Consider the following 24,565-nt stretch of genomic DNA (forward strand, 5'->3'; position numbering starts at 1 on the left):
CCCCAATTAGAAGTAGTAGGGCATGAGCAGCTATGGATTTTATTAGGTTTAAACAATGATGTTACTGTTGTAACTCATATATATCCCATAATAACTTGTTGGCTGAATCTCCCGAGTGTAAACCTGGAGGTAACAAACACGAGAGAGGAAAATGTGCAGCATTGCTGGTTCCAGTGGTGGAAAAAGTATTCAGAGTAATACTGCAGAATAGGAATTAGAGCATCAGTGTATTATTTTACATTCAAAGCTTCTATAGAGGATTTCAACTGAAGCCCAGAGTGTCTGTCTTCATTTTATGAAGATATCACCCTAAAGACGTAGGCTGTGCTCCCATCACCACCACCACCACCACCACCATCTTCACTGTAGATGACCCTTTTAAGAGAAGTTGCACAGATTCAGTCTTTCCTCTGACACGTCTATCTCTCTCACTCTTTCTCTTCTTCCTCTGCTACATTCTCCTGAAAGGCGTCCAGCAGTCTGAAACCTTAATTCAATAAGAGATAAATTGGAAAAATGTGCAAATGTAAGGCATAATTTCAGCTCGCCGGCCAGAGGAACATTTTGGGAGTGCATTTGGTACTCCCCTTCTTTTTTTTTTTACCAAACTGCCCTCTTCCCTCCTTCGCTTTCTTTCTGTATGTGCTGCAAATTTTCCCGGGGTTCCATCTGCTTTCTTGCTGTGGAAGAGTTAAGAGACTGTTCATTAGACTGACACAAACCAGAGAGGCTTCGTAAGGGTGGGAAGGTGCACCCAGGGAGGGGTGAGGCAAGGGAGGGAGAACGAGAAAGAGAGCAGTCCTGGCCCTGGCCCAAGCCCCTGGCCCTGGAGGGCCAGTTGATTGGGTCACAGTACCGAGGGGGATGGATAGGTACAGATGGAGTGGCAGATGAAGGAGGGTCAGCCTGATCCATTTCTTTTGTTTCACTTAATGAAGACCTTTGTGGAGCTTGGGCCCGTCCATAAATTTGACTAAAAGGCTGACTGTAGAGCTGCTGCCAAGCAGAGCGATTCAGCATGCCTCCCTCCCTCTCCTCATCCCTCCCTCCCTCTCCTCATCCCTCCCTCCCTCTCCTCATCCCTCCTTCCCTCTCCTCATCCCTCCCTCCCTCTCCTCATCCCTCCTTCCCTCTCCTCATCCCTCCTTCCCTCTCTGACGCCTTCTTTCTTTCCCCCCCTTTCTTTTCCTCTGCATCCTCTGTAGCTTTCATGTTATCTTGCATTGTCCCTCCTCTTCCTTTCCTCAGAGAAGTGCTGCTGATCTGCAGCCAGGATTTTACTGCTCATTCACTGATTTAACTGTGTTTAATTTTGGTCACATTGAGTTCCATGTCTGTTTGTGTTTTATGCTTTTTTAGCCTACTGGTGTGGAGCCAGATGTTTTGTTCTCTTCTCAGCCAGCGAGTTTGCTTTCTTCCATGTGGATTTAACTTGACAAGAACCATGTTCACTGCTCTGCATACCAGTTTGATAAAGCTATACAGACACACCTGCATCCAAACATTCACACATGGCACATATATGCATACTGTACAGGTCAACATTACTGAACTACAGCAGCAACATTTGGCTTGCATTTCCTTGGCACCAGCGTCTTTGGAGTCGACCTGAAAGCTGTTTCCAGTACAGTGTTTTACTGATGCTCATTTTGTTCTGGAGTGGTGTTGGACGCAGCGGTTCTGTGAGCAGAGCGGACTGTGACCCTGGTCCTGGCAAAGCTTCTGTGTTTGAGTGTGTTTACTAATGCCACTGACTGGACCTGCAGCTCCTCTAACCCGGCTGTAGTCTCTGTGGTCCACACTGTGTGATTGTGTTGGGTTGAAGCAGTATGTGTGGAGCTGCTTTTTAAAACAGGCCTGAACCAAGAAGCACAAGTGAGCAGCCCGTGTTCATTTCTTCTGTTAAATGCAGTCTCCACATCTTTACTTTTGTCCTCCCCCCTCTCATTTTATACGAGGAAGCCAACTAACGATTATGTTCATACTTGATCTATTATTTTTTTTCTCTCTGATTCATTTCCTACTAATTGACCAAACAGTTTGACTCAGTGAGGCACCAGTTGGTTTCAGACATGACATTTTACATGTTTATCATGGCTGGGTGAACATATGTATAGATGAGTATGAACAAAGCAAATTCCAACGCTATTATTACTTCCTGGAAGTAGTTATGGCACATTGTCAATTTCAAATGAATTAGACCCGTCTCTCTCCTTATGAAAAGGCTTTGTGTGTTGCTTAACTTAAGATTAGTTGGTTGCTCTGGTTGTCTTAAGAGGCCCAGGCCTTTTAGGACATGTGGCTTGATGCCAGACAGCTCCCCCTCTGAAAAGCATGGGAGTCCATACATGTACAGATGAATGCACACAACTCGAGTCTGACGTCACCCTGCAGGACTCTACTCCAGATCGTCCCTGACTGCCAGCACAGAAACAAGGCCGTTCACAGGATGTCCTCCGCTGTCAAGGCCGACTCAAGAGCATGTCTTGTGTTTTAATGTGTGTGTGTGTGTGTGTGTGTGTGTGGTGCATACTACTTGCTCGTCCTGTTGTGTATTTTGAGATGAATGATTGAGTAGATGTTATGAAGAAAGAGGAGCTGCAATTTATTTTTTTACTCAGATTACTGTTTGATTTAAACGTATTTCTTTAAAAAAATAGTTACTTCGTGTTCCATAGTTTCCATGCTATTTAAAATCATAAATTAAGTATATACCAATACTAATAAGAAAATAGCATAGATGTAAATCTTTTTTTCTGTAACATTTTGGTAATAATTACTGGACACACACTTCTCTATTTGTGCCTCATTTTCCAAAACAATCTAGCAGCTCGTTCCCTGAATGGAGTTCTGATGGATCAGAGCTTTGCTGTGCTGAGACGTATTTCCAAAACTTACCAGGTAGTCTGACTTCCTCGCTCACTTCCCGCCACAGCAGCTCCTTATTTGTCCTGTCTTGGTACGAGCAGATGTGTTATCATAAAACCTGCGAGTGTCCGCAAACAACCACGATTAGGGATTATTAACCTCTCCTCCATTGTTGTTTATGTTCAGTGACATCAGCGATGTTAACGTAATGTAATTCTCAGTTGTGCATTGTGATGGAATACATTGATACGTCCAGAGAAATCTGCTGCTTCATAGCGATCACCTGGTTTATATGTAATCACAGGCAAATTACTCTCTATAAGAGAGTTTACAACTATTATGTGCCTGATGGTGGAGTATAATCCTAATGACAGATGGTACGTAGAAATACGGTTTGTCTCTCGTACAAGTCAGACTGCAGTTGGGTCTGGTCTACGTCAGCTGTCAACAGTCGGACCTGAGCTGTGCCATCCCTTCTATTACTGCTCGCACAACAGGTTTATAGACCACACTGTGTAGAGTTTCTGTCTCTGGGGTCAGTTACATTCTCATTTATTCAACAAGTATGCTTCAGGTTAATGCTGCAATTTCCCCATCATGTCGTGGATCGGTTGATGATTCAGTGACATTGTCTGATTTAAACATCACACCCATTCTCTCGTCAGTGTTTGGAGATGCTGTCCGGTGGGAGAAGCTTTGAAAACATGATGAATGGAAAGGTGCTGATATCAATTTTGGAGCAAAAGCAGACACCACATAATGTACAGATTTCACATCCATTGCATGAAAACGTTGGCGTAGCTCCTATACACACATCTGTGTCTTGTTTGGTTGTGTAGTCTTCCCAGAATGCTGAAGCATAATGGACTCACCATTAGTTCAAGTTTACCTAATGGCTTAATAACAGGTAGTTATTTCTCCTGATTGTCATGAATTATTGAAATGATGGCTTATTATTGTTAAGCTTACTTCTCCTTTCATACACTTCCATCACACCCTTCATCCTCTCTTCTAAGAGAAACAGAACTAGCTTTGTTTTTGTGATAATCACGTCGGCTAAATCACATTTCCAAAGCTTCGAGGTCACAACAACTTCCCCTTTGGGGTTTAATTTAAGTGGCACTTAGGCCCGCTACTGTAGCTAATCACAAGGATTTATAGAGTGCATCACCCAGGGGCCGGACGACCAAGGAATGTTTGCTGGCACCCTGCTGCAGGTGTTGGAAACCTCTTTTCTTTCGTCCTACCTTTCTTTCACCTTGTCTGTTATAGCTGCTGATGGAAGGCAGCTGGAAGACCTTGCTTGTTCCCCACTTGTTGGGTTAAAAGTGGGGGTCTGTTGGCGGAACATAATGCTGGCAGCTACCTCCTCCTGTCGCCGGTCACTCCCCAGTCTGGAAAGTCCTCCACGTAAAGCTTTCATAATTACATTGATCTTGAGGGGGCCTTTTACGACCTGCTGACGCATTCAATCACATTTCAGCTTGGCCCTTGTTAAGAGCTCCTGTGTTTTGCATATTCCAAGTTCATGTTCAACCATTAGCACTTCTCATGTTTCTGTTAATCGGGAGTTTTCACATGGCCCTTAAGGAAAGGGGTATAGGATGAAGGACATAGGGAAGGAAAGAAGGAAGAGGCAAATAAGGGGGGAGGGAGCAGCGTGGATGCAACGAGTGGGGGTTGTTGCTCTGAGAAAGAGAGACTGTCAGAAACTCCAGAGGCATGTACTACAAGATCCAGATGTTGTAACCGCCTAACATACACCCTGCCCCATCATCCTCATGTCCACTGTACATAACCTTACAGATGGATTACATTGCTTCGTAGGTATTACAGCACTCTTGGACAACACTTGTGTTCGCACAATTGTCCATGGTGCCTCTCTGTTTTGTTTTCCAGGCTAAATACAGGAAGTCATTATTCGGCTCTGCCTTATCCAAGGAAACATATCTGTTCCCTCGCACCCCTCCCTCCTCCTACCCTCTTTGAATTTCCACCCAAGCACGTCTTTGGTCTGGTTTGAGTGAATGCAACAGCGGGCCAGAGCTAATGAGCTTGCTGTGATCTAAGAGCAATGCCATCTATAGGCATTCTCTCCGGCCTGTGCTAAATGCCAAACGCCTAGCCTGGAAATACACTATGGTAGAACTTGGGACTTTAATCTGATTATTTTGGTATTAATAATTGACTTGAATAATTGAACATTAATTGCTGTACTAAAGTGTCAATTCAGGAAGAAGTAGTCCCATGATGGGTGATGAGGTTAAATGAAAGTGAGGGTTGACGCAGGAGGTTTGTTCTTAGTCTTAACTCTCGCTCACCTTCCCCATCCTCCTCCTCCTCACTGAGTAACCTTTGGCATGAGAGGTCAGTGGTGTGTTCCAGCAGGGTGACCTTTGGTAATGAGAAGGCAGGTTAGTGGGCGACCTGGAAGTGCTTTGTCCGCCTCTCCTGGGAACACAAACAGTGACGGTACTAAGGCACACAGGAACAGCTGCAAGGCCGCCGTCTTGTGTGCTCCTGCATGCTCTGATGCCCATCCGTCATTTCACTGGAAAAACAGAAATATAAACAAAAGACAAACCTCCTTGACTGATTCTTCTCAGGTGTCAGGCCGCTAACTTCACAGATTCTACATGATTTTGATGAAGCTGGATAGATTTTGAGTTGGCTTTGACAAAAGGTTTTGTGTTAATAATTAATTTATTAGTAATATTAGGTGACACATTTCCTCCTGGCTAACATCCCAAGTTAATGTCTTTGTTATCCAATCTTTGGAGAGTTTAAGTTTCCAAAGACTTGGGCACCTTCCTACTTGCCCCTCTGTTTATCTGGGTGAGATGTTCTGCGAGCCCTGGAGTAATTGATCCACCACAGAAGAATGAGGTGACAGGTGTGTATGTGGGTGGATGTGCACTTGGACATTTCTGACAGAGTAGTCTGACGGTCTGTAGAGGAAGGTTCAGTCAGGCGGCTTTTACAGTTTGTAATGGGATTAAAAATTGAGTTCATGCGTCCCTTTTAACTCCAACGACCTCATCCTGTGATCATTTAATTTGTAAAATCGACATTACTGTTGCCTGCTTCGTTCCTGCTGTTGCCTTTTGCAACTCTCTCTCCATACGCCCCTGCTTTCATCACGGCAGATCTCCCATGTTGATATCCCTATGTCATCTGATACGGGCTTCATTTTTTTGCTGCCTTTTACAAAGCGACTGGCCCCGTATGAGCTCCTGTGTGACTTTCAGAGGCAATTTACATATCTGGCATGAAATCGAACAGCTGAAAAAAGACACAAGTGAAGAGTGGAGTGGGTCGACGCTTCCTGGCTGGCGTCCATGAAGTACAAAGATTGCTAATCTGCTGGCACGGCCCATTCCATGTCTTTTTTTTTCTCTAACTTTGGCGTACTAAGGAAAAGGGCATCCTTCAGTGCTCTTTAGAGTACACATAGTGTTTTAGCATCATGTAAATTCATGACATATCATTGACCTGCCAGTGGAAAATATCAGGGAGGGCCAGAGAGAAAGGGAGAATGAGCACAAATGGCAAAGCGCCACAATAATTCTTGGCATTGATCCCCTATTAAACAAGCAAAGTTTTCTCAAGGCTGCTTGAGTTTGTGTTGATCCCATCGCAGACAGAGCGTGCTCTGGCTTTTCACGCTTTTCATTTTCTTCTTGAAAGCGATGCAGTTATGAGGCTACTTTGATCCTTTACAATTGGGAGAGACTTCCATTTGTGCGGAATGAGACAGTAAGCCCTTTGGAATCCTATCGGCACAAGATGATCTTTGAAAATTATGAAAGACCAGGGATTAGGGCATGTTCAAAGATAAGTTGGTGTCTTCAGATGAATTTATCGCCTCGATAGCCATTGATTGGGTGCCGCTTATTATGCAGACAAAACCAACAAGCGATGAGTGAGTGGCTTTCATCCATGTTGAGTCTGAGGTCACTGGAAAATATAGTTTCATGAAGTGTTTCCATGTATGAATGCTTCATGCCATTACATGTTTGCTACTTGTTCTGAATCAATGGTTAGGAAAGCAGACGGCGTACCCTCTGACAAAGAAACATCAGTGTGTAACATGTCTGCAGGACAGTGGCTGACCTGGAGCCACAGGAATAAACCAGACTTCAGTGCTGTCTTGTCTGTCTGGAGATTGCTCTCACTTGGAGGAAATGAGTCTATGATACACAGGCATTGCTCAAATTCCTCCCCTTGTGTCATCACCGCTAAAGCAAATAGTGGCTTAGGGGAAAGGATTCTGCCACTGAATCAACAGATTGTTTGTGTCTTCACAGGCTCAATGGGAACATTTTCCGAATTGTGGAAAGGTAGGAATTTGAGGAGCAGTTCCTTTTAGCCTAAGCCTATCATTGTGAAACCAGTGACTTGAGTTTCTGATCAGCCGCCTCCATGGAGTTCTGTATTGGGAGGGAGAATTTTGGGTCTTGAATCTCCAGATTTTGATTGACTCTTTTGGGAACGAGAGCAGACGTGACTCGAGCCATTGGATTAATTGGTGCATGCATGCTTGACCAGAGCTACCAGTGACCTGGGGTAGATGGGAATTGTCTGTGAGATGGTTGTGTGCAAATTAATTGGGGTCAATCTGGGCCTTCCTGGAAGTAAATGGGGACGTGGGGGCCAGGGTCTTTCCAACTAACACACTATTTATTTCATGTAGCAAGCAGCACTGAAGAATAAGGGAGTCCCTGCATTTGATTTTCCTATTAAGCCTCATCTTGTTTATCCATGTTATATACTTTTTCCATCCTTCTCGCCTTCAACTGTTTACACTCCCTCCATTTTACTACTCTCCACTACAGGCAGCACTTCATCACAAGTACTCTACACAACATGCTGATGTCCCTTTACCTTTAAGAAACCATTCATCACCCATGCAACAGTCTTGGAAGGCAAGGATGTTTGCCTGGATATTGAATGTAATCTTGAGTGCATAGTTTTCTTTTACCTCACTGCGTTTGCGTCAGTGATGTAAAACTAGATTTATTCTTCCTTGAAATACAGACCACATGGGACACATAGAAAATGCTTGATGTGCGTGGAACATAAAGTCATATCTGAACAGTAAAAAAACAAAAACCAAGAAGCATGTTCTCGATTAAAACGTCATTTTCTATACAAGCTACATTATATTCTTGCCTTTTGTGTGCCAAGAGGAAAACATTGTGTGGATTTGAGAAGTTGGTTCTCCCAAGGCAGCTCTCAATGGCATGTTGTCTACGTGTACATTATTTTATGTCTGTACTTTGAATAATTATGTTGTCCACACTTCCAGTGTTTCACACAGGGAGTCTGGGGAGGAACCTAGAGACATTATGTTTGGTGAAATCGGCCCCTCTGACCTGTGGCTGTTACTCTAAATTGGCTGGAAGTCCTTCCTCTCCTCATATGTCCATATTTCAACTCCCTCTGTGGCTACCACCCTCTTCATCTTGTCCCTATCGACACTCACCTTAGTAATTGGTGATGTGGACCATATGTTGGGTTGAATGGCCTTCTGTTCTGTTGAGCCATTAGACATTCTCAAGGACATATTATAACCTCGTTATGAGGCTACCTGTACCTTCCTGGACTGGCGTCACAGGCAGGGAGATAAAGTCTCCTAGTTATTTTTCCTCTTATCAAAGCTTCCCATCTCTTCTTCTCTTCCACCTGTCAAATCATCACCTCTTGCCTTTCATGCAAGTGCAAAATACTCTTCCCTGAACTATGTGAGTGTTCAGTCAGTGTGTGTAATCGTCACCATTAAGTGACCTCCTCAGACCTTATTAACGGGCTGAGTGGACCCAGCAGAGGTGTGACCTTTCAGTCGGAGGGTCGGTGTGTTTGAATAAAGTGGAAGAGGAAAAAGACTTCCAGGTTTAGTACATGTGTGTCTTTGTGTTTTATTGTTGCTCTGTGTCTGTGCATTGCAGCCACGACGCTCTGAGGTCTCTGACGACTTCGTGGACACATTCTCAGTCTTTCTCCTCTCTTCTCTGCCAATTATAACAATTTCTCTTCCATCACTTGTTTTGCAGACTAGCCTCTGTAGCTGGAAAGTTTTGAATTGCTAATTTCCAAATGATTTTCATGGAAAAATAGCAATAATTATTATTTTTTCCCCATTTAAGAACACAGATGCACCCGTTGTAGAGGTCTTGCTTTTTGCATCCTTGCTGTTTCTTTTCTAAAGTTGGTCAAAGTGTGAGTCGTTATCCTAATGTTGATTCAGCTTTACCCTGAAAAATCCCAGTGAGAAGTAAATGTTATCTTCGTATCTCTTTACAGGTTTACCTGTTTTCTGTGAGGAGTTTTGAGAGTCTGGACGCATGAATAGATGCAGAGCATGGTCGATTGTCATCCTACAGGTAAGACATGTGATACTGTGTTCAGACATCAGATGTCTTGTCTCTGAGCAAAGCAGAACATCGTACGGTACATTTGTTCACACGATCTGATTCAATCTGAGCTGCTGCCATTCGTTGGTGCTGTTAAATGAATGGTGCACATCTCTCTGTCGACATACAAAAATACAATTTAATGATTCACAGTTGGTGCTAAAGAATTGGTTCTTATGTTGGTTTTGATTTATGCATTGGATGATGGATCATGTAGTGATAGTGTGTGACTCGGCACTTATGATAGAACAGTGACCCATTCTTGGACCGTACTGTTTGACATCAGTGTCCAGAAAAGGTCGGGCCGAGTGTAAATCAGCTGTGACGTCAGCATTGGTTTGAGGACAACCATCTTGAAGACTCGAGTTTGGCATTGTTCCATTACCATCTTGTTCTTTTGGAGCCAGAAGTGACCATATTTGGATGAGAGGGTGGAGCTTGGGAGGAAGTCCTGATTGGATCTCACTATGAACCTGATGACATGCCGTGAGCCAGCTACACCTGAAAGCCTTCCCTGCTTTAGTCTTCATTTAACTGATATATGAATGATAAGAACTTGATTCTGGACCCAAAGATTGGCCCCTATTTAGTCCAATGAGAATTCTTCACCTGGCACAAACCCCCGAAAAAAGCTTCTGGTTTTACTTCATGTTTATGTGGCCCACTGTATAAATGCAGAAAGGTTTCCACTCGGCTAATAAACCTCTGAAAACACAACATTTCCTGTAATGCTGCTTCATAATAAAAGATTTTAAATGATTAAATAATGGGGGACTTTTATTGTGAGGATGTTATAATAAATTAAACATGTTTGTAACTGACTTAGCCACTTTGTTAGCGGTTGTTTTTAAGACACACCTTGAAGCAGGAAGCCCAGTTGTGGTGGAAACGTAAAACTCTGGCAATGCCGAGTTGAACCGAATAGATCCGGGCCAGCAGACGTACTGGAACAGCAGCACAGTCCGACTTCTATTCGAGACCAGTGGAGTCACCTTCTGCTGGCTAGTAAAAAGAAGGCAGGTTTTAATGTAGTTGTGCTTTTACGTCTCTTTTCAGACCAGGTTTTATACAGAGGCAACATGGCGGTGCAGTTATTGGCGCCGTTGCCTCACAGCAGAGGTTCAGGTTTAAGATCTCGCTGTGGCACGGCATGGGTTTCCTCTGGGTACTCCGCTTTCACCACCCATCAAAACATTAGGGTAATTCTCCAGTCAGTGGCTGTGACCAAAGCACTGGTTAAGATCTGGAGTCGGTCCTGGGCACACACACATGCTGCACACTGCTCCCTCGTACCAGTTTCACCATGTTGTACATCGTATGATACGTGACACACATAAAGATTCTTCCTCTTTAGTGGGTCTAACCTGAAGCTAAATCAGGGCTTCTAAATGCTTTTATTTACTATCACAATTTTTAGCTAAAGACAGTCATGATTTTGATGTTGCCGTTTGATGTTGAAATGTCAGTAAGCCTTTGAAGAACGCAGTTATCACAAAGCCATCATAAAATCATCCCTCCCCTTGGCTCAGCAGCGTACAGACTAACTTAGCCGACGGAAGTCAGTATCCCGTAATCGCTGCCCCTTGATCACAAGCGGCCTAATAAAGAAAACATGCAGCGGAGTGAAGAACCGAGCTGTGAAGCAGCCGTTCCTGGTTCTCTTCCTTTCCCCCGTGCCTCTCTCTGGCAAGTTCAGACAAGCCTCCGGTAAAAGGTGAGGATGTTTGTTCTCCACCTTGCTACAGCTGGGTCAGTGAGCCAGGTAAATGTGTTTACCTACGGCTCATAGCCTCCAGTGCCTTCACAGACCTTTGAGGTGGATTCATACTCGGAAAGAAATGGCTTGTATCAGGAAAACATACATCTCTCAACAAGCAGTTTCTATTGATTATGTGTTCATATATTATTTTACTCTGAAAACATGTTTGTTGAATGATTTATGGTAATAGCAGCGTTTGGGGGAGTACGACTGTTCACAAATTATCCCAACCAAGAAAAATAGCATCAACAGTTCAGGCTGAGCTGAGCTGTGTGTCTTTACCTCCTCCAACACATGACTTCATGTGAAAGTATAAATCTAGACTCAGGCAGCAGTGCACGCTCAGGTAATCACCAGCTCACACACTTCTCTCACTAACCCGATCGCTTTTGACTTGGTTTCAGACACATTTCTCTCTCACACTCACTCAGTATGTCTCTCTGGTTCTCTTTGCCCTGACCTGCTGAAAGCCTTTCAGGGCCGTGTCAGTCAGCCAACAGCTCTGCTCAGAGGCTCAGCAGGTTCACGTTGGACGCCAGGCTGTCCTCCCTCCTCATTCCTACAGATCGGCTGCCTTGTCATGTGGAGGCGTCAGGAACACACTGATGCGTGTGTGCAGCTATGCGTAACATAGATGTATTCAGTGTACGTGAATATGTTTGCGGTTTTAATCCTGTTTGCTCACCTTTTCATGCATGCGTGTATGCACATGAGTCGAGGCTCGGCTGCGTAACGTGTGCGTGCCTGGATTCATTTATTATTGTGTGTGATCATTGTGTGTGTGTGTGTAATCATGGGTGAATTTGGAGAGCAGCTAAAAGGAGCAGCTGTGGCTGCTTTGTAACATGGACAGCGTCTGTTGTTGATTCCGCTGGAGGCTTCAGAACTGGCCGGCCCGGCTTGTTCTGCCTGCAGCTGCTTGGACTCTCCCTCTCATAGACATCACCGTCTTTGAAAAGATCCTGAGAGCTCGAGAGGAAGTGAACACTGACCTTTAGCGCGGGGATAACTCCGCTGACGCCAGGTCGGAAAGTGGAACTTTGCAAATAATAACAGTTAATGATTTAATTTTTTTGGTGATGTGCTGCTCGACAGCTCTTGGCTGCGTTTAGACTCTCAGTACATTTTAAATCAACTTGAACAATTTCCCTCTGCATGTGTTCTCCCATTTCAGTGTCATCATTTCCAACAGGAAATTGTGGTCATAGTCAAGTAGACCAAAATTGCAGTGATTAACATAGTGGTGGTTGCATAAGGGAAGTAACTTGAGGTAGTTGACAGAAGAGCTAAAAATAATGCCATCAACACATTATGCAGATATTAGTGGAATAATGAACTTTAAGCAATGAAATGTAAAATGTTTCTCATTCAGTGGGCTCGTTAGACCAATGTTGGCTATAACTTATTGCAGAAAGATGCGACAGGATGACCAACGCAGAAGGCTGACGCAAAAACAACGTTGTGTTGTCTGATAACACAACACGAAGCTCATCAGGCGCCATGCAAAGTGCTGCGGTGGGCATTTGAAAAGGTGCACGAGTGGGGGGCGATTACATTAAACAAAAATGCTGTTTTTCCTACTTTTTATTTTTCAATCATTGTGACAAAAGATAAAATAGTTGCGTGTAAGTTGTGAGATCCTGTCTGGTAGTATTGTTAACCACCCTGCAGTGTTTTGGCTTCTGATGAAGCTTTAAACATCATGGATCTGATAATCAAACTAGATTTCCTGGATCATGTTTCATTCATCACTGGTATCTATAAATCTTAATTCTTTTATAACCAGATTTAGATCAGTATAAGAAACCAGAGAACAAGTAGGCCAGTATATAATAATTACTGGCTGTTGATTATTAAACCTTAAACTACTGTAACTTCAGCCCGGTGTGCTGCTCACACTTGTGGGACTCGTGTTATCTGATGGTAACTGATGAAGTGGCTGGCTTTTATTTTGTTTCAACTCGTTTCCCCTGATATTATGATGTGCTGCTCTGATAAAGTATCACAAAGCGTGCTTACAGTGTGATCAGAAAATCATTGTAGCACGCTGAGATCAGTCGGACGCATCTGAGACGTCTCATTTTGTATCAGCTCAGTTATGAAATGGTGGTCGAAGGAATCGTCTCACTCACGTGTCACAGATGCTGAGATAGTACATATGCTAATTCTCTGTTGCAATAATTTTGTAGGGTGGTTCCTATTTTGGGGCGAGGCAGCTTGCTTCCACTGTATAGGCAGAACGTAACCTGACACCTTTATTGATGTTATAGTAGCTTGAATTAACCCAAAGTACTTTTCACTAGATAAAGAATCAGTCCAACAATGCACATACCAGTCGACAAACCGAGCCGGAGGGAACGGAGAAAGCATTTTGAGATATATGAATGTTTCTTCGCTTGCCGACTCAAACAAAGTCTGCCAGTAACCAGCAACTGATCCTCCCTCCCTGTCCGCCGCTAGCAGCTGTGTTGACTGTCTCGTGCCTGGGAACCCTTGATTACTGGGCTGACTGTACACTCGGGTTGAGCCTGCCTGCCAGCTCATTGTGCCTCCCCCTCCAACATGCTGCACACCAAACACAGCCTGCTCAACTTTGATCGTGCAGAGTTGTAAATGACTGCTGCTCCATCATCCAAGGCCTCAGGTTATCCAGCAGGCTTTATTAGTCTAATGAATGGTTAGGGGATGTTTATCTATACTACAGTATGTCTGTCTGAAGACGCCTCCAGCGGCCGTTTCATGTCCAATAACCTCATGTTGGCAGACAATCCCATGTTTTTCGCTTCATTAGAAGCTTCAGCTGCGATGGCTCGGGATGATGTCTTCATTAAAGTTTATGATTTGTTGATTTTAATAATCTGTTGTGTTTCTTGATGTGATGGGAGGCGTTAGGAAAACACCACTCCTCGATATAACAAGACACAGGTGTAGTGAAATGACATCAGTGCATAAGCTCACATGGAGGCGGCGGCTCTCCAGCCAAAATATGATTCAACTTGATATACGTCCACAGTTTGATTTATGAATACCTTGCTTGGTGTAATGAAACCACATATTAATAACAGGGGACTATAAATGCGTCGGAGGAATGGCTAACGTTGAAAAACTTTGGAATATTTGAATAAAGTCTCGGTTGGTTATCAATAACAGATGCTTTTAAAATTCACAGACATGGTTTTCCAAATATTTTAAACTTGAAATGGACATTATTGCTCAACATTACCCAACATATCTGTCTTATCTTTATGGAAAAAACACTTTATTTAGCTCATGTAAAAAGATAAGTACTCATACAAGATGTTGTATCCAGCCAAGTTTATTGCAGAGAGTTGTTATGCACAATAAAGTTTCTGTGATGCATGTTAATGCACGCTTTGGCACGATGCATGGTAGGCTGCAGGATTGACACAGGCAGTTTTAACAACATCTCTAAGATCACTTTCGACTGTCCTCCGTGGTTCCTTAACTGCCAGCACCAAGTTGTGACTTATAAAAATGAAAAATCAAAGACATTTAATGGTAGCCGTACTAAAATCGTGGCTGAAGCGATGTCAGTTTTGGTCTGTTGGTTTGTTTGGTCACTCTGGTCCAGTGTGAAATATCTCAACAACTACATGGACTCATGTGTCCCCAGTGGATGAATCCAGCTGACTTTAATTATCCACTGGCTGCGAGTGTTAGCATGCTGGCTAAACTGGTCTCCTGTGTTATATTATTGCCATCTCACAGGTACTCACAGGTGTTTATCTGCTGCAGCTCTGAGCAGCTTGTGGAAACACAACAACCAGGTGGATGCACAAAATCGTCCCGTTGCTTGGTGCGATGCTTTAACGTGAGGTCAAATGTCATCATGTTGATGCCATTAGACAAATCCAATAGGGCTGCCCCCAACAAAGGATTTTCTTGGTCGACCAGTACACATGAATAGTCTAATACTAGCGCATAAAACAATAATAAAATGTATTTATCTCTGCTTTCAAACGTTCGGCCGCCATGGGCAGGTAGCTAGGCTACTTACATGTTTAAGGTGGTACGTCATGTTCGTCGTGGAGGAGTAATAGGCGAAGTTTTTCTTGCAAAGTTTGCATGTCACCTTCTTGGGGTCATCTTTCTTCTTTTCAAAATGATCCCATATTTTAGACGTCTTTCCCGACATGGTTGGCTATTAATTGTTAACTGTCTAACCGCGATGTCGAAGGGACCTGCCGTGTTAAAAAAAAACACTGACAGTGAGTGAGTGTCACGACTTCCCGTATCTAGCCCTTCAAATTAAAAGCCCTCCAGCCTTTTATACACAGGCCAGCCACCAGTCACATAGATTTTGACTTAATTTTGACAAGACACGGCTCCAAATGTTTGTTTTTTTCTTCCTGCGACCAATCGACTAATGAAATTTTAGTCGACCACTGCTTGGTCGACTATTTGGGGGCAGCCCTAAAATCCAACATACATGTTTAATTACCATTGCACTTGATTCTGTAATTACCGTGGGAACTCCTCGGTCTCGCCACTCCAGCTGTCCAGCAGTGTTGCGTACAAAAACCCACATATAGATTCTAATTTTGTTGTAAAATGTGTATTTGACAGTGTAGCTCAGAAACACCCACCCGCCACCTGAGGTCAGTAAAAGTGTAAACCTCTAATTGTCACTCCACATGGTAGTGTAGCTGCTGCCCTCTGTTCTCTCATAGATCCACTCTGTAGTTTTACCAGTCTCATGTATAATTCAGGCCTGTCGTCTGAGAAACGTTTGCTTTGAGTTAACCGACTCTGTTCATTTCCAAGTCTTTTCCCCAGACGGGAAGCAGATCTTATAACCAAGGAACCGGAGAGGAAATGATAAATGAAGGGAAGGCACGGACACGCAGCTTCAGATCAATGCAGATCTGAGCTCTGTTTATTGTTGTAGGTGCTGAGGTTTTGTCAGGGACAGACCGGCCTTGATCACAGTAGTAGGAAGCCCAGCCTGTACATCTGTGTGTGACACCTGGCTGACCTGCTGTATAGTATGTGTAAGTGTGTACATGAAATACTGTTTCTACAGTAACAGATATCCAAACACAGGGATTTTTTTTACCCTGTGATTGAAGTTTCCTTTTCCTCCTCGCTGACTTGTAGTTGGGAACTTTAATGGAGTTGTGTTGGAGATGGTGAGGACACTGAAGGGGGGTTGGTAGGTCTGAGTGAGGTCTGGAAGTTTGACCCTGAATCTCAGGCCAGTGAGGACTTACTCATGTTCTTTCTCACTGGATTTCCCACAGAAGTTCTTCTTTATTTCATAAGGAAACAAATACTGTTGGTTTGACATCGACGATTTGAATCTGGCTGCCCCTGAAAAGCTCTGTTTTGTTCTGCCTTGAAAAAAAAAAAAACCCTATTGGGTTTCCTTTGTGGAGAAGTGGGTAAGTAGGGAGATGAAGCCTGCAGGGATGTGTGTATTCATAACACTAGTGCCTCTTTTCTTTTAGGCTGCATTGTCTGGTGTTGTGGATCCTCTTTGCTCAATTGTCTCGTCAGTTCCGCTGGTGGTCTGTCATGTAAACAGCTCTCAAAGGGGAACCTTCTCCGCTCTGCTTTTCAAAGCACTCCGGCTCTGTGTCTCTTTCTGTGGTCGTCTTCTCGACTGTCTGCCGGTCTCTGTCTCTTTTTACCCCATCCCCTCTCTTTCTGTTTCTCCACCTCCGTCACACAGCCACGCAGACAAACGTCCCGGCTCTAACCATCGCTGGCAGCGGATCTGTCCCCGAGCAGAGCCAATAGTGTATTGGGGTTTTAGGTGCCAGTGGGGTAGGAAGGACCCTGCTGGCTTGTCAGTGTCTCTGACCCCTCTGTCACAATGGGTCCCTCTCCCCTCCCACTCATTTCCCTGCCAAGCTGGGAAGAGTAAATATTTATCAGCCCCCACAACAATGGCAGGCTCAGAGGAGAAAGAGACTTTGACCAGAGCTCATGCGAGGCCTGTAGGCACTGCTGGTGTCAGCCGGGGCCTACGGATGGGTTGCAGGAAGATTAAGATGGGGTCCTTTGAATATTGTGGAGTGATACATTCCTGAAGTTAGCCGTTATATCACATCACCAGGACTGTACTGAAATCATGCCTTCCACAACCCGTCATGCCCATGGGACGTTATGCTAGAGTCCATGTGATGTAAATGTATTTGTAAGAGGGTGTATGAACAGTAGGCCCGCCGCTGTAGGTGGTGTTACAGTTTTTATTTAGTGTTTTGTTTTCTCAGCCACACTGCTCATGTGGCTCAGTCAGTCCACCAGTTTGGTCAAGTATTGTATGGATCACCACAAACTTGTGATCAGATATTGTTGGTGCTCAGAGGATGAATCCTAAAGACCTTTGTTATCCCTCGACTCTTCATGTTCTGCCACCAGCTGGTCAAAGTGTGTGTTATATATATATATATATAGTAATATTGTCACTTCTGCTAGATGGATTGGTAAAACATGTTGTACAGACATTCGTGATGCCCAGATGACTTTGGTGATCCTCTGACTTTTCCTCTCCTCCCACCACGAGGTTGACATTGTAAAATATATCAAAACTACGTCTTAGAATGAAATCTGGTTCAGACATTTCTGATAAATTGTAATATCTTTGGTGAGACCTTAACTTTACATGGATTTAAATACTTGTGTGCTCTCTTGGGTGAATTCCTTTTCACTGATCATACTATTATCCAGATTACACATGAATCATGGTTTGTCACTTTCCACATTTGCAACCACAACTAAAGGAATACAATCTGTTTGGTAGCAGCTATAGAGCAGACTCTCTACATTTCATGCACTGTCTCTTTTCCCTGCCCTTGACTTTCTCTCTGACCGTCCTCTCCTCTGGAGTAAGATTAGTGTCTATTAGATTGCGCCAAAGTACATTACAATTAATAGCCACGTGTTGAAGAGAGCTCCTGGCTGTAGCTGCATGGAAACAGACGCTGCTGAAGAGGGTCATTGTTCCCTGCATCACGTGCCACCACTCTCCGAGTGACATTAACGGCCTGAAGGCCTGGTGACTGGTGCAGAGGCGGGCAGATGGATGGACCCTACTTTGGTGTACAGTACATGTATACAGAGAGAGTGACTGAGGCCGATCAAATAGGAGGAAGATTGAAATTAAGGGTTTACTGAAATATGACATAATGATAGGAGCCTTGTCATCAGGCCAGCTTGTATGTTTCTGTCCTGTCTTGCATGTAAAGTCTTTGAGACTTTGACGGATGTGACAGAATAATTTTGGTTGTGAGCCTCAAAAACAATTAAACTGTGTCACAGATGCCTCTTTCACAATGTTAGCTTACGGGAAAAAGTCTTTTTGGGCCCCAGAACATCACGTGACAATGTAATTACACGATTTGGCCACTACGAAAAAGTGGCCAAATCGTGTAATTTGTGGAGAAAGATCAGGTCAAGCCAACTGCGTTCAATACTCCTCCTCCTCTTCTTCTGTGGTTTTACTGGCAGAGACTGAAGTGAATTGCTGATGCCAGAGCTGATTCATGCTGGGTGGGGTGGTAGTGGAGGGCGGACGGTCTGTGCGCTGTAAAATTACATCGTTGATTAGAACAAAAGTGGAATTTGGATTTTATCTTCCTGGTCATGTCTACGTCTCTACCATGGGCAACACTGCAGTGACCCTCTTTGGACCGGAGGTGTATCCTCCCTGCACGGATGTAAAGTCTACAAGGCGTGCTTGAAATAATTTCGACACAACAAAAGCAACTCCAGCTCTGGCTCCACTAAAATATGAAGCCTCACAATGTAAAAGGAAGAAGATGTGACCTAAATCAAAAGATGCATGAAGCAATCTTTAGTGAGTCAGTGCAGGCACAGACTTGATTAATCCGGGGAGAACATGAGAATCATTCTTCCCCATCGGTTCAGAAAAGGTTACAGGTTGCTATGGAGACAATACTAACAATGGTAGCACGAATGGAAAAATGGAAATTACCAGATGCATTCGTAAAATGGTCTTGGCACATTGCGAGTGAGATTGAATGTATTTCAAGTTTCAACCGTGTCGTCTTCTTCTGAACTTGAAAAACGTCGGCAGCTCTACATTGCGCGGCTCTACACAGTTGCAGCAGCTCTACGTCATGAACAGCATCGTCGATCCTGTTCGTCTCTGAGTTTACTGGCGGCCGGGAAACACACTTTAAAGGTGCATACCGCCACATACGGTGTGTAAATGCTGCACAATGCTGGCTTTGTATTATCGGTTGTGTTTCTCAGCTGTAATTTCTTTATCTGCTGAGAAGCCATTGTGTAGATTTTCCATTATAGGGCTGATAATTTATCAGTCTGATCTATCGTGCGTCTATCGTTTGTTTCCAAGGCTTCTGGAATTGACATCTTGGTGTCAGAGTTTGATAGAGAATCTTCCTAATCTGGAAATACTATATAGGACAGGAGAACATAAAGCCCTGATATAAAAAACAAACCCCTCACAAGTAGTCGTGTGATGATGTGAACCCCTCGCAGTTCTAAGCTAAGTGAGACATTCTGACCGGAGGTTTGTCGACGTCTTTTTGTTGCGTGAAACACACAGATTTCAATTTCAGCCAGTTCAAGACTTCACAGGTTCTGGATCCCCAACAGTCCCAAAGCTACAGATACCGTTGGTGTACCTCTGGTCCTCCCATTATTATTCCTTGTGGGGGAGGCCCGTTGACCCTGAGCATGATGTAATTCCATAAGCCTGTCACTAATAATTTCCCCCTCATTTTTAATGACTCTGAGATTAATGCCAGAGCGAGGCTGGGCCCCAGTCATTTCAGGGTGTGGAGTTCTTTCCCCCCTCGTTGCTTTTACAGCAATTTTACACTGTTTATAAATATTTATGGACATATACAGACGGCTAATAAAGTCCACACTGGCGAAAGCAAGCCAGACCACTTTCCACTTATTTTCATTTTCTGAGCATTACGGTTCCTCTCTGGCACCCTGCTGCCCGCTGCCAAAACGCTGTACCCACCATTTGACTCATAATAATAACAGCTTGTTTTCCCACAGAAGAAAGACCTTTGGTCCAGTAAGGTATTCGTGTACATGCCTGCCGAGGACAAACACACCCTCATGTGTCCACAGTTAATGTCTCCCGTGCAAGTGATGGCATGGACGGTCAGGGCTGAGGGATATCACACCGACAGCCCCGTACATGCCTCACACATGTACACTGTGTCACACACACCTGTACACACACGGACACCTGTCGGCCCTTTTCTTCCCTCCTGGTCCTGTATCGGTTTTCTGTTTGATGTGGGGTTTGTTTTTGGTTGTCGAGGCTCAGTGGCGGCGGAGGAGTCGGATGCTGTGTGAAGCTGTCAGGAGGAGAAACGGGCGCCGGTATAGTTTCTCCACAGATAGTTTGTTGTTGAAGATGTGCAGAGAAATTTCAGAAAGTAAAGTTTAGGTTAGGTGTGTGTGTGTGTGTGTGTGTGTGTGTGTGTGTGTGTGTGTGTGTGTGTGTGAGTCTGTCTGTGTGTGTGTGTGTGTGTGTGTGCGTCTGTGTGAGTCTGTGTGTGTGTGTGTGTGTGTGTGTGTGTCTGTCTGTGTGTGTGTGTGTGTGTGCGTCTGTGTGTGTGTGTGTGTGTGTGTGTGTGTGTGGAGCAGCTGCAGAGGCCCTGGTTCCCGTCTTCCTGGCGCACACCTCTCCGCAGGGAGCGGGAAGGGCTCCAAGTGCCCCGAGTTCGACTCTAACAGCCCCCAGACCCACACACACACACACACACACACACACACACACACACACACACACACGAATATACACTCTAGTTACTTGTATACAGTTTGGTCCGGACATATCTGGACAGTGACACAGTTTTCATAGTTGCGGTCTGTTTGCCACCACAGTGGATTTAGAAAGAAACAATCAGTTGAATTTCCAGTGTGATTTCAGTGCAGACTTCATATCGTTTGAAACGTTTGGGAACCACAACCACTATTATAACAGTCACAGCATAATCATCATGTGTAGTTACTGCTGATGAAAAATAAGTTTCCTCTAATGCTTCAAATTTAAAAGTTTTAAATGACTAAATAATGTGAAGAAGTTACAGTAAATGTTTGTAACTGGATGAGCGGAGCCACTTTGTTCGCAGTGATTCTTCGTTAGTGCTGTGAGGATCGGGACGAGAGCGTCTTTGGGTTAAGACTCACCTTCCAGCAGGTAGACCAGCTGTGGTGGAAAAGGAAAACCCCGGCCGCCCCGAGTCAAACAGGTTAGAGAAGCAGATGTGATGGTGAAACAGCATCAGTGGTAGAGGAAAGGTGTTTATTGGGCCTGGGCTTGAGATATGCCCACTAACTGAAGAGTGTTCTTCACTCGGCTGGCTTGGTGTTTTTCTTCACCATGGAAAGGACCCTGCCATGATCCAACACTGTTGTCTTTCATGGACATCCAGGCCTTGTTGTGTTGCTGAGCTCACTAGTGTGTGTTTTTTTCCTCAGAATCCACCAAACTGTTGATTTAGCCACTCCCAATGTTCCAACCATCTCTCTGATGATTTTAGTTTTTTTACAGCTGAGTGATTGACTGTTTCACTTGCAACTGCAGAGGCGTGTCACAAGTGGAATACACTCCGGATATTTTACCTGCTTAAAAGATGAAGAACTAACAAAGGAAAAGTCCAGACTTGTACATGAGATATCTTTTGAGTCCTGTCACTTGTTTTTTGGCCTCATCCTCTCTCTCTTGTGTCTGTGTACGCTGCATGAACGGTGTAACAACAGCATCCAGGGAAGAAAAGACTAAACTAGTGAACGTATCTATACAGCAGTGTAGATGATGTAAGCATCTAACATGCATTTAGAGCAGCAATCTGGAGCCAGAAAGCCTTTTTAGTGAGTCTAATTGATCCCCTTTTTACCCCACCAACCCCCAGAGGGCCCTCCCACAGCCCACTTGTACTTCAGTGAGATGACACAGGATGAAGTCACTCCATGTGCCTTGGCATCGACATCTTTGTTTCAGACGACTGTGGTGATGTGCCAAGGGCAATGTTCTCACAGCACAGCGTCCTGCCCAGTCCTCTGTGAGAGGGACACGGCCATGAAATCTCAAGCGTCCTCTGCGTAGAACAACAAACTGCCATGTAGGACGCAGCGTGCCAAACAGAACGGGGCAGGAAGCTTGTCATCCAGCGGGGACGTTGCACAACTTCACAACTGTATCACCAGCCAACTTCCTCTGGACAGAACAGGGTGTGACTGGAAACTGACGGGTGAACTTTGATGGGTGGTGGTTGTAGTTTTAACTCTGATCGTTTGTTCATCCGCCTTTTAATTTGGTGACATACTGGGATTCATTTATCTTATCGAATCTTCTGTGAGTACAGAACATTCAGCCGGACATTTAACTTCATAGCAAATTCAAAGTGTTTTATGATGGAAAAAAAGTTTCTTTCTTTGTGAAAAAACCCAACTTGGATCAGATAAGATAATCCTTTATAAGTCACACAGTGGGACATTCACAACACTACAGCAGCGAAGAGGACAGCAACACTTTGTTTTTAGCCATGTTACTGTCTAGGTTACAGCCAACAGTCAGTTTCTTTGTAATTCCAATTTGTTTTAGCTAAAGCCAAAGTTATCAATGTTCCTAAGAAAGGCTCGGTATAGCTCGGTAGCACGACCAACATAAACTCTTATGTTATAAGCCAGTTGTTCTGCTGCTCATTATACTGCAGAGAAGGTTCATTCCTCAGCAGTCCAGTGCAAAAAAAATGTTTTTGGAGTCCGACCCAGTGACCAGCGTTAGAATATCCATATAGAATCAGCAAATCATCTTTCTGAGTGTCTTGTTTGCTTCTGTAGGTTCCTTCAAGTATCTTTAAATGTAATATTTGGATTATAAAGCTTCAGGGAAAGTGATTTAGTTGAGTGAAAACACTGAAAATGAGATGAGACATACCAGGATTCACTGATTGACTGTCGCAGGTGATTCATTGATCAGATCACACTTTCACACAGAGCAGTTCTTTGCAATGTTGAAAAACAGGAAAACCAGATTAATGTCAGTAAATAGAGGACTTTCTTGTGTTTGTAATAAAAGTTCAGGTCAGACTCTGAAGCTCTAGTGGCCCGACATCGTTACAGAAATGATTTGTGTACCGGCAGTAGAAACAATATTGTGTCGAGCAAACAAAGCAGATCATATGGAACTGTTTGGGAATCGACAGTTTGCTTTGGACATGTGAACCAGTTAAAAGACACCTGAAGTCTTTTAGTCATTTGTGGTGGTTACAGCTGGAGTGAACAAAATACCAACAGCCCACAAACCAGCGAAAGAGAGCATGTGATGAATGTCCTGTGGAGTAAAGTTTAGCTGGTATATTAAGCTCATCCGTCTGCGATAAGATCGGCAACATGGAGACTCTGGAAGCTCAGATGATGATGATTGAGATGGACAGAAAGCTTTGAAGTGGCTGGAAGTCACGGACAATCTGTAGACCGGCCCTGTCTGCACTCCAGCTGCTGGATGTGGTGACACTTCAGCGACACTTCAGCTTCAATATTTCTCGTATGTCTGGAGTTTTATTTGGAGAAAGAGAAAGGGAGAGTGTTGTCTTCTCCCGCCGTCTTCCTCTCCGACACTCCCTCCCTCCCTCCCCTCACCCGAATGCCCTTTCCATCCTTCTTTCTCACAGCTTGTTCCCCTCAACCTTCATTCTGTCCTTCCTCACGTCTCCATTTTCTATCTCAGTACGTCTAAAAGTTTATGACAGCAGGATGTGATCTCACACCTCCCCCAACATTTTCAACCACACAATAAAATGTCATCATTTTTTTTCCTCCTTCCTCCCCGAGGCTATCTCGTCCCCCGCCCTCAGAGGCCTCCGGAGAAATTTGACACACAGATGCGATCCTTCAAGTTTTATCACAGTTTTCCTTCAGACCCATTTTTGCTCTGTACTCTTTCCCCCAGTATCCAGACTTTTGTTTGAGCTCCTGAAATGTTAGAATCTAAGTCCTCTGAATGTTTTAGAATATGTTTTCATATGTTTCCTTCATGTTTTTTGTGTTCGCCTGAGTGAAGATGGTGGTGGAGGACCAGACGTCATGCAGGTTATTTTAATGCTGTGTGTTTTATGTTTACCTTTTTTTCTGTGATTCTAAGTAATACATATATTTAGGCTTGAGACATCGGTCCTGACAAATAATAGGTCAATCCTGGAGAAGTGAAAACAACATAAACCAGTAAAAACACATCGATATCGTCAGTGTGATTTCTTTGGGACAAGGAAAAATGAATGTTGGAGTTTGGTTGGTCTGACTGAGTGTCCAGAGATAAAGGGGGTGTTTTGTGATATTTGGGGAGATGTATAAAGTTGCCTTGACTTAACTTCCTCCCCAGAGGTTTGTGAGACACACACACACACAGTTTGTTGAGAAGTGCTGAGTGTAGAGAGGCTTCTGGCTCGGTGTCTGTTTGGGCAGCTCGTCAAAGGCTGCTCTCCTTATGAGCAAACGTTAACTCTGGTCCCCTCAAAGAGGAACTCTCTTCCATTAATTCACA

At 44.1% G+C, this 24,565-nt stretch overlaps 1 protein-coding gene across 2 annotated transcripts in view; it reads left to right on the plus strand.

Annotated features, from left to right (window-relative positions):
* disp1 (dispatched homolog 1 (Drosophila)) overlaps positions 1 to 24,565 on the plus strand; it is a 72,386-nt gene that overhangs the window by 9,881 nt on the left and 37,940 nt on the right. For both annotated transcript variants that reach the window (XM_030404724.1, XM_030404725.1), the window contains exon 3: positions 9,172 to 9,251. The gene's annotated coding sequence lies outside the window, so the exon portion shown is untranslated. The remainder of the gene's footprint in view (positions 1 to 9,171; positions 9,252 to 24,565) is intronic.

Source organism: Sparus aurata, chromosome 22 (assembly GCF_900880675.1).
Source record: "Sparus aurata chromosome 22, fSpaAur1.1, whole genome shotgun sequence".
NCBI classification, from domain to species: Eukaryota; Metazoa; Chordata; class Actinopteri; order Spariformes; family Sparidae; genus Sparus; species Sparus aurata.